Source organism: Colobus angolensis, unplaced genomic scaffold (assembly GCF_000951035.1).
Source record: "Colobus angolensis palliatus isolate OR3802 unplaced genomic scaffold, Cang.pa_1.0 Scaffold126, whole genome shotgun sequence".
Taxonomy (NCBI): Eukaryota; Metazoa; Chordata; class Mammalia; order Primates; family Cercopithecidae; genus Colobus; species Colobus angolensis.
The window spans coordinates 2,918,966-2,931,995 of record NW_012113808.1 but is presented as its reverse complement, the minus strand read 5'-3'; the positions used below and the strand labels follow the sequence as shown (position 1 = coordinate 2,931,995).

Here is a 13,030-nt window from a genome sequence, read left to right as displayed (position 1 = left end):
CAGCTGGGCCTGACCCCATCCATCACCTGTAATGAGTCACACCAAGAAACACGCCCCATCAACACAAAAATCTCTGCTAGGCCACATCTGGCACAAGCTTAGTGACAGCTGAGTTAAATTACTGTATCCATGGTGCAGTCACCAAAGACTTGCAGCCCTCAATCATTTTCAGCTGTCTTTTTGGGGACAACAGAGACATATACAGATTGTCAATTCAACATGAGCTCATTTTATTAGACGCAATCAGCCATATGGCACTTTGCAACCAGTAGACGTGCTCCTTTGACAATCAGTGTTACTCAGCCTGCTCAGTAATAAGTTAGCTACTGGTGTTGTCTTCCCTTAGAAGAATCCATTTAACTCCTATGAGTGAGTCAGCTTTTTCCTAAGTGACATCTCTGAGGGGAATAGCAAGGCCAGCTTGTCATATGGCAGGCTGTGGTGCTCAGTTCCAGAATGTTAGAGCTGGGAAGGTCTTGGTTCTCTCCTAGTCCTGCAGCTTTTGAGCTTTACTTTCTAAGCGCAAAACTTGTTTTCAAATGAAAGCTTATGGGGAGGCCTGATTAAGACAGATTATTCTGTAGGAGCTGGAAGGAGGACACAGAGCTCTCCCTCCCTTCCTCCTCCCCAGGCATCTCTGTGTGGCCAGGGTTTATTAGAAAACCAGCAATGCTAGGCAAGCCACTCATTGCACATGTCTTAAAAGCAGGACCCAGAGCAGCTGTGCATGATATAGTCACACTGTGCCATGACACAGCCAGGGTCAGAACTCCACTCTTAGATTCTAAGACCTCTAATATTATTATTATTATTATTATTATTATTATTATTATTTGAGACGAGATCATGCTACGTTGCCCAGACTAAAGAGCAGTGGCCCTTACAAAGATCTCTATTTTAGTACTTGAGTATTTCCAGAGAGTTCCATGGAAGATCTCTGAGTATTTCCAGAGAGTTCCATGAAAGATACAAATGGTCCCACAGGTAGAAACAGGTTATCATGAGGTTTGTTAGGGTTTATTGAGTGCTGTGTGAGAGGTCCCATGCAATGGCTTTCCATGCCAGCCCACAAATTTCAAACTGCAGTAGGAATGGCATTATATCCCCAGCCTAAATGCAGTTATCCCTAACTGCCCTCAGGACCTGATAATTAGAGGCTTGGGCGCCATGGGCTCCCAAATTCTCTGGGCCCTGAGACCCTGAGTCTATAGAACCATCATGAATCATATAGGAGTTATTAAGAAATTATTTTCGGCAGTTAGCGTGGGTAAACAGTTCTCAGTGGATTTTCCTTTTAATAAAAAGCAGCCCCCAGACCATTTTGTTTCTAACAGAAAGCAGCCTGAACAGCCAAGCTGCAAGCATAGATGAGCAAGCTGGAAGCTCACATATGTAAGTGCCAGCAGCGGTACCTGGAAGTCAAGTACATTCCAACATGGTGACTTCCCCTCCCTCTCCTTGTTGTCACCTGTGCAGGTGTCATGGCGCCACCAGGTTGAGGCCACATTTGCATAATAAAAGATTAGGGTGGGAGGGCCAGTTTCTTCGAGGGCTATGTAAATGGCACATCTGGTCAGACCAATCCCCTGAGTCCTATGTAAACCAAACACCGCCTCCTCAAGCCCCTCTGTATAATCAACTGCATCCCACCCCAAACTTAGAAACCCTCTTGGGCGCCCCCTTCCTCTGCATGAGGGAGCTCTCTCTCTCTCCCTCTCTCTTTCCACTCCTTAAACCTACTCCGTGAGTGTGTGCCCATGTCATTAATCTTGTCAGCTTGAGACAACGAACCTCAGGTATTTCCCCAGACAACGAAGCTGCTTCACTCTCAGACTGGCTAATGAGGCCCCTGCTACTGTGGAGCTGGCAGAGGTTTTAGGGGAAAGGGGCAAGAAGGGCCTCCATGGGGCTCTGGGGGTTCCTTGGCAATAGCAGCAGAGGGCTCTAGATAGGTGTATGGATGTCAGGGAAGACCCCGACTGGGGTGGGAAGGCAGATTCCACGGAAAAGGACAGCTAGGTAGTGATAGTCAGGTTCTACTATACATCTGGGAGACTTGTACTTGGCAGGCGCTAAATGGGCTATGAGCAAAGGCCTGGGCTGGACCCTGGGGACGGCCATGACATCTGCCCACCAGAATGGGCAGAGAGACCTTCGGGGATGCATCAGCTTCTTCGTCTGCCTCCTCATCTGCTCAGACTGTCTCTAACCACCTACCACCATTGTCCTGGTTGTGCAGAAGAGGAACATAAGCCAGGGTCAAGTGCAGTGGTTCAAGCCTGTAATCCCAGTGCTTCGGGGGGCTGAGGCAGAAGGATCACTCGAGGCCATGACTTCGAGACCAGCCTGGGCAACACGGTGAGATCCTGTGTCTACAAAAAACAAAAATTATCCAGGCATGGTGGTGCGGGCCTGTAGTCCTAGCTACTTGGGAGGCTGAAGTGGGAGGGTTGGTTGGGCTCAGGAGTTCAAGGCCACAGTGAGCGATGACTGTGCCACTGCACCCCACCCTGGATGACAATGAGACCTTGTCTCTAAAAAAGAAAAAAGAACATAAGTCAATATTAAAGACCACGGAGGTGCAAATCAGGGCCAAAAAGGGACCAACAAGGTGTTGCTGGGCTTCCCTGAAGGAGGTCCTGGAGCCCCCACAGGCTGGCCGGCCTTGTGCTTAACAAGGGCTAGGACTGGGCTGTCGTTATGGCTCTAATCTATCGCCCTTACCCACCCCCCACTCCCCCACTCCCCTACATACACACCAAGTCCCTGCCTAGGTCAGGTGGGCCGAGCCAAGACAAACACAAGCACATGAGCTCACTGTTCTGAGACTGCAGCTCAGATGTGCTATCTGAAATGTGGGGTTTGGGCTGGGGTCCTAACCGGAAAAAATAAGCCAGAAATTTTGAAACAAAAGAAAATGTTAACTTGAACCATTTCAGGGATCACTTTACCTTAAAGCTGTTCAGATTCAAGCATTGCTAATGGCAAAGCCAAGATTTAAATGGGCCCATTGGGAAAAGAAGTAAAATGGGGGGATTTCCAGGAATGGATAAGAAGGTTAGAATCTGCAGTACATTAAAATTTTAAAAGGATAAAAGGTAAAGAACCAGCCCCAGGGGATTGCCATGAACTCTGACACAAGGGGGTTGGAGCACACAGCCCCACCTTTCCTTCTGCAACTGCAGATTTCCAGGATTCAATTCCACTTCAATTGCTTCATTTCCTTTTTCTCTTTCTTTGTTGCACAGCGATAGTTTGGAAAGTGGGAGGGACAGGCTAGAGGAGAAAGGGCTGGGGATAACGGAAGACAGTGTGGTAAAGAGGAACACCACAGTACTCTGTCCCCGAAGAAGGGACTCAGAATGGGCAGCTCCTCAGAGCCAGCAGGTGAGGCCAAGGACACCAGCTTCTTGGTGCATTTTCAGTGATAGGCCACGTTCCTCCTACAAGTGCGTGTGTTTCCCTATCCAGGGAAAAAGCAACAGTAGGTAAAGGGTGTTAGTTGCCTGAGCAGAGAAATGAAGGCTTGATGGTAAGTTGAGACCAGATTTCAGTGAGCTTTGAAAGCTGTGAGAGTTTGAACCTTATTCCATAGGTGAGTGTCCACAATCACATACAGATCTGTGGATGCTCTGGAGGAGTTTACATTCTCATGAGGAAGACAAGCAATTAATGATCTAAACTGTTGCACTTAATTAATTAACCTTGGTAAGCCCTACCAAGGACAAGTATGAGTTACTCTGACAGCAGATAATGGGAACAGGACTTCCTCTGTGGTTACCGAGAGGAGACGCCCCAGCTCTGGGGGAGGAAGAACATGAGTTTAGCTTGGGAATTGTTGAACTTGAAAGGGGCTATAGATGCCCAGTGGCGAAGGAAAGCAGGCAGTTAAAATTGGATTCGCTATGCCAATCTAGAGCTCAGAAAGGAAGAGAGAGCTACAGACATGGTTGGAATTGAAGCCATGGACATACATGGATGGGATTATTTGGGAAGAATATAGAGACATAAGAGGGTCTAGAATGGAACCTTCACAATAACATTTATAAGTCAGGAAGAGAAGGATAAATCAGCAAACGAGACTAAGGAAGCATGTGTCTGACCCATTGATTATTGTGTTCCCCAGAACCAAGCCCAGTACTTGGCACAGAGTAATCAATAAACATTTATTGAATTGATACATATATCTTCTTGATTGTCTTTTCCCAGTGAAAAAACAAGCTGTGTTAATCAGCTATTGCTGCAATGGTGCTGTGTAACAAATGACCCCGCAGCTCAGAGATTCTCCAGGCTTCATAGCTGGCTCCAGTCTGTTCACATCTCCCAGCCAGGGCTGAGCCTCAGGGATAGTGGTTACTCATGCTCTCATGGCAAGCACTTTTAGAACCAGTGCCCACATCATGCCCACCCACATTCCATTGGCAAGCCATGGCCAATCCCAAAATCAAAGAGACAAATAGTAGATGAGAATGAGCCCTTACTTTAGACCCTGAGCAATCTGGGTTCAAATCCTGGATCTACCACTGATAAATGCATCAACTAAGTCAAATTACTTAACCTACCTGAGCCTCATTTTCCACACCTTTAAAACAAGTGTAATAACAGTTCCTTTAGGGGTCTTGAGGATTAAACGTGATACACATGAAAAACTTATGACACCTGGTAAGTGAGAAATAATCAGTAGCTACTGTGATCTCTGACCTCCCCTTCTAACTATAGCCCTGAAGCTCAAAAGCTTGGATGCTTTAACCAGAGCTCCATGCTCACATCTCAGGTGGGGTTGTGCCCACATCCCCCAGCAGCTCAGGAGTAAAGCTCACCCTGAATTCCATCTCTGAGACACACCCTGGGGCAGGAAAGGGGGGCAAAAAAAAAAATAATCAAGAAGTCTTGAGGCAGGGTCCAATTCAGCCATTTACCGAATGCCTCCCAGATTTGCTGGAGCTGACGTTTAGTTTTTATCCAGTCCAAACCCACATTTTTGCCTGGAAGCAACCTTACGAGAAGTCCTCTTGCTTTCCAGGCCCAGCTTTTAGTTCTGCCTGTGTTTTGAGTGATACCAAAGTACTAATGGGGAATAAAATTCTGCAAGCAGATAGCTTTTCCAAATGGGACTTTTCCCAGACTGCATTTGAACTAGACCTTGGCCTGAAATGCAATATCCAGAGCTTTATTTGCAGCTTTCTTTATGGCTTGAGAAGCCTTTTTCCATGCACGCTTATGTAAAGATGAAGAATTTATAAGATTTAATGAGATGTCTGGCATCAGTCCCGGCTATATCTACTGAAGACTATTTTCTTTTCTCCGTATCCACTGTTTAGTAAATTACCAGAGTAGCCATCAGGAAATAGATGATCAGCGATATTGCCATCATCTTTATTTCATAATGGCCATTCAATATGTTTGTCTTTATAGCTCTTAAGAAATGCACTTCTGCAATTCAGCATCATTTCCCAAATTTTAAGCAGCAAGTTTTCTTTGATATTAATTCATTTATTCTACAAGTATTTGTTGAACACTTACATGTGTCAGGCACCATGGTAAGGGCTGAGAATTTAGTAGCAAATAACTACTGCAGCCACTGCCCTTGTGGCGAGTATAGATGAGAAAACAGAGTCTCAAAAAGAGTAAAGTTTGGCCAAAGTCACAACACAAGTTTGAGCTGAAATTGGAAGTCATATATCCCAACAGGACCAGCTTCAAAACTTGCAAAGCCCAGTGGTAGATGAAAATATAGGCACCTGTCCAAAAACTACTAAGAATTTCAAGACAACAACATCCAAGCATTAAACCAAGTGCAGGACCCTCTGTCCCGTGCCCAGGTAGCTGGCCCTGTGCTCTGAGTCATAGTTTTTAAATCAGTTTTGACAAATTCTGTACTCAAATGAGTATGAAAAAGTGATGGGAGGGGTGTACTGTGGAGTAAGGATGAAACCACCAGTAATCCTGAGCTAAGGAGCAAATAGGAAATTCACATACGGTATTTCTGTTTGCTGGCCCGTTTTTCAGTTAAATGTTTAGACCTAGTCCTACCTTGATAAATTTTTCACAGCAGAACACCCCAACTGGAATTTCTAAATCCTTCCATCACACACAGAGGAGCTAGGATTTGCAAACTCACTTGTCTGTATACGAATCCTGTGGGGAAAGACCTTACACATATAAGTAGCCAAACCTGACCAGTGTACAAATCGGTTGCTCGGTCAGGCACTGACATACTAGCAGAAGCTCTGTCTGTAGTTTTTTTGGTTTATTTCTTTGCAAAGACAACATCAGCTACTAAAGAAAAGGAAACAACTTCACCCTTTAGTTGAGATTGTGCACCAAAATCAGCCTGATTAAACCAGGAGGTTTTGCCCAGTTTTCTGGTAGAGATGTGCCCCTACCTTGTTCAGTCTGCAGGAAAGCAAGGCATGGGTTTGTTGGCCTCATAGCTAATTCATTTGACTGGGGCTACTGTGTGGGAAGATACAGGAGTAGAGGGGAAGATAGATGCACTAATCAGACAGCATACATGCCTGGCCTGCTATCAGCAGTCTGGCCTGTCATCTCAACAGAAGTTTACTCTGTAAAATTGGAAAAACCACTTCAGTCTCTGAGCCTGCTCTCCCACCTGTGAAATGGGAAAGTGGGACCAAATCAAATAAAAATCTCCCAGTTGCCACTGCCGTCTGAGTCATCATGCACATCCTCTGGGCTTGGAGCAGCTCCTCTTTCCCATAGTCCCAGGAAAGAGAACCTGGCTCTCGGAGAAAGTGAGGAGAGAAAATTTTAAATGCCTTTGTTTCATAATTGAAAACCAGAAGGCCTTGCAGCCTTGATCAGACAAACATCTTAGGGAGGTTTCCTTCCCTCCTCTGATTCCCCGGGAGGGCTGGGACTGAAAGATGCAAACTGAGGTCCTGCAAGTACTCACTGCGACCAGTCCTCATCTGGGAAGTGTGTCCCTGCAGCACTGGGAGCTGTCCTCTACAGGCTTAGGGTTTTTTTCTCACTTGTTTCAATGGTTCACACACCCACTCCATGTCTGTCTAATTTTCAGGTCACAATGCCAAAGTGTGACCCCAGAAATTCCTTGGGCTCACTGTCTCACAAGGTCAGGTCAAGAGGAAAGAGGAGCTACCTGTTAGAAAGGGTATCCTCCTTCCTTTACCCTTTCTCCTTGTCTACTTTTTCTTCCATTAGTTCTTCCATTTAAAACTCATTTTCAAAAGCTCCCACATTGCTACTTGGCAGCAGATGGGGCACTGAAAAGAGGAATAACAGGAAAGGTGGAGCCCATCTGATTGACTTTTCCTCCTTCAGTGCAACTTTCTCAGGGTTCTCTGCATTACACGTTTCAAAAGGAAAGTGCTGGGCACCATCCTTGGTCATAGTGGGAGTTTAATTGACTTAGACTCAGGTGGCACTAGAGCCAACTGGAAGCCACCAAGCTCTGTTCTCTCTCCAGCTCAGCAACTAACTAGAAGGCTGATCCTAAATGTAAAGCCCTTGAGATCTAAAACCAGCAGGTGAGGAAGGGTGGGTGGAAAGACCTGCCTCACAAGAGATTGTGAGGGTGTTGGAAGGAGTTCACCAAACTGTGAGCTCCTTAGAGGGAATAATGAGGCCAAGTACTGAGTTTCTTAGAGTGGGAGGTAAAGAGGGGATTGATCAATGTGGGAGAGTGACAGAGTGAGGGGAAAATTTCTCTGCCCTTTTGGACAAGGAAAAATAATTAGTCATCCTCCCTCTGCCCACTTCATAACATACATGTGTGTTACAGCACAAATGGGTAAAAACTAGTAACACTAAAATCGAAGTTTCCACCAGATTGGTAAACTAGCTGTGAAGAATTTAAAATGGTTTGAGTAAAGTTTCTAAGGAAAGGAGAGACATGCCCTCACAATAGTTTTCCTCCAGAAGGACTTTGGGCCCCTTTCCAATCTCCCTCTTTCAACTTCTCAGCAAAAATATCAGTTTGAAGTCTGATTAGGCACCTGCAGTGGAGTGTCCTTGCAGATGGTCCCAGGATACATAGCAGCCTGTCCAAGGGTTTACATGTTTATTCTCTACTTCATTCCACAAAGATCTGAGGAGGTGTTCAGGCAAAATAGATATGAGAATATCTATGTGTTAATACACATGATTAAAGATTTTGTTGACACTGGAATATCAGCAAAATGAGAGAGTAGGAAGCTCCTAATTTGCATTTCCCCACAGAAACATTTTTTAAAACCTAGAAACGTTCTGAACCAATTTTGTCACAGCACTGGAAAATGGTCAAATGTTTACAACAATCAAGTGAAGGCCCATTCAAGAAAAAGTCATCTTCAAAATGGCAGGGAAGTTTTGTGTTTTAACTCACCCTGGCCCCATCCTCTCCCCAGTGTGGCAGCAGTCTTTGTCTTGAAACACAGCAGCCAGCCTTGTTCCAGTTTCCTCCTTGCAAACTGGAAGAATCAGAGCAGATACTACTTGCAAATTATTATACACATCTCTTTTAAACTGCCTGGGAGATAAGTGCAGGACTGACTCACTAGTCTCTGTTACATTACTCAGAACACAGCTGGAAAAATAAGTAGACACTGTTAATAAAAGCTGCAAGATCACTATAGGTTCATGGTCTGGGCAAGAGATTTTGAGTGGAGCCATAGAGTAGACCATCTAAGGCCCAGATGAGAAGCTGGAGTAACACTCTTTGGGAGATTAGGACAGTCAAAAGCAGCCGTTATGAGAGAATTTAGAAAGCCATGTGCATGCCCAGGCAAGACACAGGCTCAAAAAGTCCGAAGAATGCCTTAGGCTTTCACCTGAAGCTGATCCTTAGGCTCTGAATAAGCCTTGTTAGTCTTGAAAGAGTGCTCTAGCACAGAGACAATCTGAAGACTGCAAGAGCCCTTAGCATTCAAGGAAATCTCTGTCAAAGCATTAGCTGAACACAAACTAAAGGAATAGAGACTTCAGTGATTACATATGACAACGAATAGTCTTGGGAAAACAGTCTGAAAACCTCTCAGAAATGGATGCCACAGGCTTCAACAATTTTTACAAAAAAAAAAAAAAAACAGTAACCTCTGGGGAAGGAAAAGATTCTGATTTTCAGACTTATCACATTGTAACAGAGAGCTGCTCAATGTTTACACAAAACACAAGGTATACAAAGAAACAGGAAAACATGGTTCACTCAAGTAAAAAATGAAAAAAAAAAATATTGACAGAAACCATCCCTGTGGAAACCCAGACATCAGACTAACTACACAAAAATCTTAAAACAACTGTTTTAAAGATGTTCAAATAACTAAAGGAAAACATGGGCAAACCACTAAAGGAAAACAGAAAAATGATAGATGAGCAAAATGGCAATATAATCAGAGATCAAAATTTTAAAAAATAACAAACAGAAATTCTGGAGCTGTAAGCACAATAACTGAAATGAAAACTTCACTAGACGTATTTAACAGCAGATTCAATTTCAACAGGCACAAGAAAAATATATGAACTTGAAGACAAGACAATTGAAATTATCTTGTCTGAGGAATGGAAAGAAAAAAGAATGAAGAAAAGTGAACAGAGCCTAAGAGACTTGTGGGACACCATTAAGCAGACAAACACACATTATGGAAGTCCCATAGGGAGAAGACAGAAAGGAAGGGAAAGAAAGAAAACTGAAAAAAAATAATGGATAAAAACTTCCCAAATTTGATGCCAGACATGAATGCACAAATTCACGAAATCTGACGAACGACAAACTCTAAGTAGGATAAACTCAAAGAGAACCGTACCAAGACATATTATAATCAACTGCCAAAAGACAAAGAAAGAATATTGAAAGTAGCAAGAGAGAAGCAACTCATAACATACAAAGAATGCTCCCTAAGATTATCAGCAGAATTATCATTAGAAATTTTGGATCTCAGGAAGCAATGGGCAGATAGCTTAAAGTGCTGAAAGAAAAGTGACCTGTCAACTGAGAATTTTATATGCATAAAAATTGTCTTTCAAAAATGAGAAATTAAGACATTCCCAGATAAACAAAAACTGAGGGAGTTCATTACCTACCCTATGGGAAATGCTAAAGGGAGCCCTTGAAGTTGTAATTAAAGAAAACTATACAGTAACTCAAAGCCGTATGAAGAACTGCAGATCTCTGTAAATGTAAATACGTGGGCAAGTATAAAGCCAGTATTTCTATAATTTTGAACTTATTTTCTACTGGGATTAAAAAAAGAAGGAATAAAATAACTATAAATCCATGTTATTGGGCACACAATGTTTAAACATGTCATTTATGATTTGTGATCTTAATGACATGAAGGGCAGGATGGAGCTATGTAGGAGTAGTTTTTGTGTGTGATTGAAGTTAAGTTGGTGGTAATTAAATTGGATTGTTATAACTTTAGGAGGTTATATATGGTAACCACATATGGTAACCACAAAGAAAATATCTATAGAATATACACAAAAGTAAATGTGAAGGGAATCAAAATGTATCACTACAAAAAATCAACTAAATACAAAAGAAGGTAGTAATGAAAGAAATGAGATAAATGATAATGAAACACAACATATCAAAACCTATTGGATGCATAACTGCAAGCTATATATGTTTACAGTAACCAAAGCAGCATGGTACTGGCAAAAAATAGACACATAGACCAACAAACAGAATAGAGAACACAGAAATAAAGCTACACAACTACAAACAACTGATCTTAAATAAAATCAACCAAAGTAAGCATTGGGGAAAAGTTGCTATTAAATAAATGGTGTTGGGAGAACTGGCTAATTATATGCAGATGAATTAAACTGAACACCTATTTATCACCATATACAAAAAATAACTCAATATGGATTAAAGACTTAAATGTAAGACCTTCAACTATAAGAATCCTAGAACAAAACCTAGGAAATACCCTTCTGGACATTGTCCTAGCAAAGAGTGTATGACTAAGTCTTCAAAAGCAATTGCAACAAAAACAAAAATTGACAAGTGAGAACTCATTAAACTAAAGAGTCTGCACAGCAAAAGAAACCATCAACAAAGTAAACAGACAACATATAGAATGGAAGAAAATATTTGCAAACTATGCATCTGGAAATGGACTCATATCCAGAATCTGTAAGGAACTTAAACATATCAACAAGCAATATACAAATAACCCTATTAAAAAGTAGGTAAATGACATGAACAGACACTTCTCAAAAGAGGACACAGGAGTGACCAACACACATATTAAAAAATACTCAACATTACTAGTCATCAGAGAAATGCAGATCAAAATCACAATGAGATACCATCACACATCAGTCAGAATGACTATTATTAAAACTTCAAAAAATGACAGATGTTGGTGAAGTTGCACAGAAAAGGGACTGCAAATGCACTGTTGGCAGGAATGCAAATTAGTTCAGCCACTGTAGGAAGCAGTTTGGAGATTTCTCAAATAACTAAAAATATAACTACCATGTGACACAGCAATCCTATGACTGGGTATATACCCAAAGGAAAATAAATCATTCTACCAAAAAGACACCTGCACTCATACATTCATCACAGCACCATTCACAATAGCAAAGACAGAATCAACCTAGTTGCCCATCAGTCATGGATTTGATAAAGAAAATGCAGCATATATACACTATGGAATACTATGCAGCCATTAAAAAGAATAAAATCATATCCTTTGCAGCAACATGGATGAAGCTGGAGGCCATTATCCTAAGTGAATTAATGCAGAAACAGAAAACCAAATGTCTCATGTTCTCACTTAGAGGTAGAAACTAAACCTTGAGTACACATGGACATAAAGATGGAAAAAGCAGACACCAGGGACTCCAAAAGGAGAGAAGAAGAGAGGGGGCAAGGGCTGAAAAGCTTCCTATTGGGTGCTGTGTTTATTGTCTGGATAACGGGGTCAGTAGAAGCCCAAACCTCAGCATCACACAAATACCCTTGTAACAAACCTACACATGTATCCCCTGAATCTAAAATAAAAAAATTATAATTAAAAATCCCTTATGGGATTCAGTAAAAGTGATGCTAGGAAAAAACGCATAGATTTAAAGGCTTACATTAAAAAAGAAGAAAAATCTCAAATTCACGAGCTAACTTTATGCCTTAAGAAACTATAAAAAGAAGAATAAACTAAAACCAAAGCTGTCAAAAGGAACATAATTAATAAATAATAAAGATTAGAGCAGAAATTAAAAAAACAGAGCAGAAAAATAGACAAAATGAATTGTTGATTATTCAAAAAAACAACAACATTGAGAAACTTTAGCTACATTGTCTAAGGAAAAAAGAGAGAAGATTCGAATAACTAAAGTCAGAAATAAAAGTGGGGACATTACCATCAATTTTACAGAAATAAAAAGGAATAAAAGAGAATATGATGGATAATTATACACCAACAGACTGGATAAAGTAGTGACATTTAAAAATTCCTATAAAACATAAAATCTATCACAATTGACTCACAGAGACATAGAAAACCTGATTAGATCTATAACTAGGAAGGATATCGAATCACTTATCAAAAACCTCCAAGAAAGAAAAGCCCAGGAGTGCACCGCCGTGTCCATGGAGACAGGCTGAGGCAGCCGGGCTCCGAGGTACCAGGGCTCCAGGACAGCAAAGATGTCGGCTTCCTTAGTCCACGTAACTAAAAAACTAGAAAAACTAGGAAAACTAAAAAAACTAGAAAGAGCAAACTGCAGCCCACCAGGACTGCCCTCACCCTGACGCCTTAAGCAGTAAACAAGATAAAACAACTTTAAAGATAAGCCTGAGCATGTAGGTGTAAATGTTGGTGTCCAAACCAGGGGCTGTAATGGCCTTTTTTATACTCTAGAATATACAAAGACAAAAGGAGATTCTGATGAAAAAGTTATTCAAGATGGAGTCAGAGTATTCATCGAAAAGAAAGCACAGCTAACACTTCTAGGAACAGAAATGGACTATAATGAAGACAAATTGTCCAGTGAGTTTCTGTTCAATCACCCAAACATCACAGGAACTTGTGGCTGTGGAGAAAGCTTTAATATTTGA

At 41.8% G+C, this 13,030-nt stretch overlaps 1 pseudogene; it reads left to right on the top strand.

Annotated features, from left to right (window-relative positions):
* Window positions 1-2,076: 2,076 nt before the first annotated feature.
* Window positions 2,077-13,030, top strand: LOC105505573 (annotated as a pseudogene).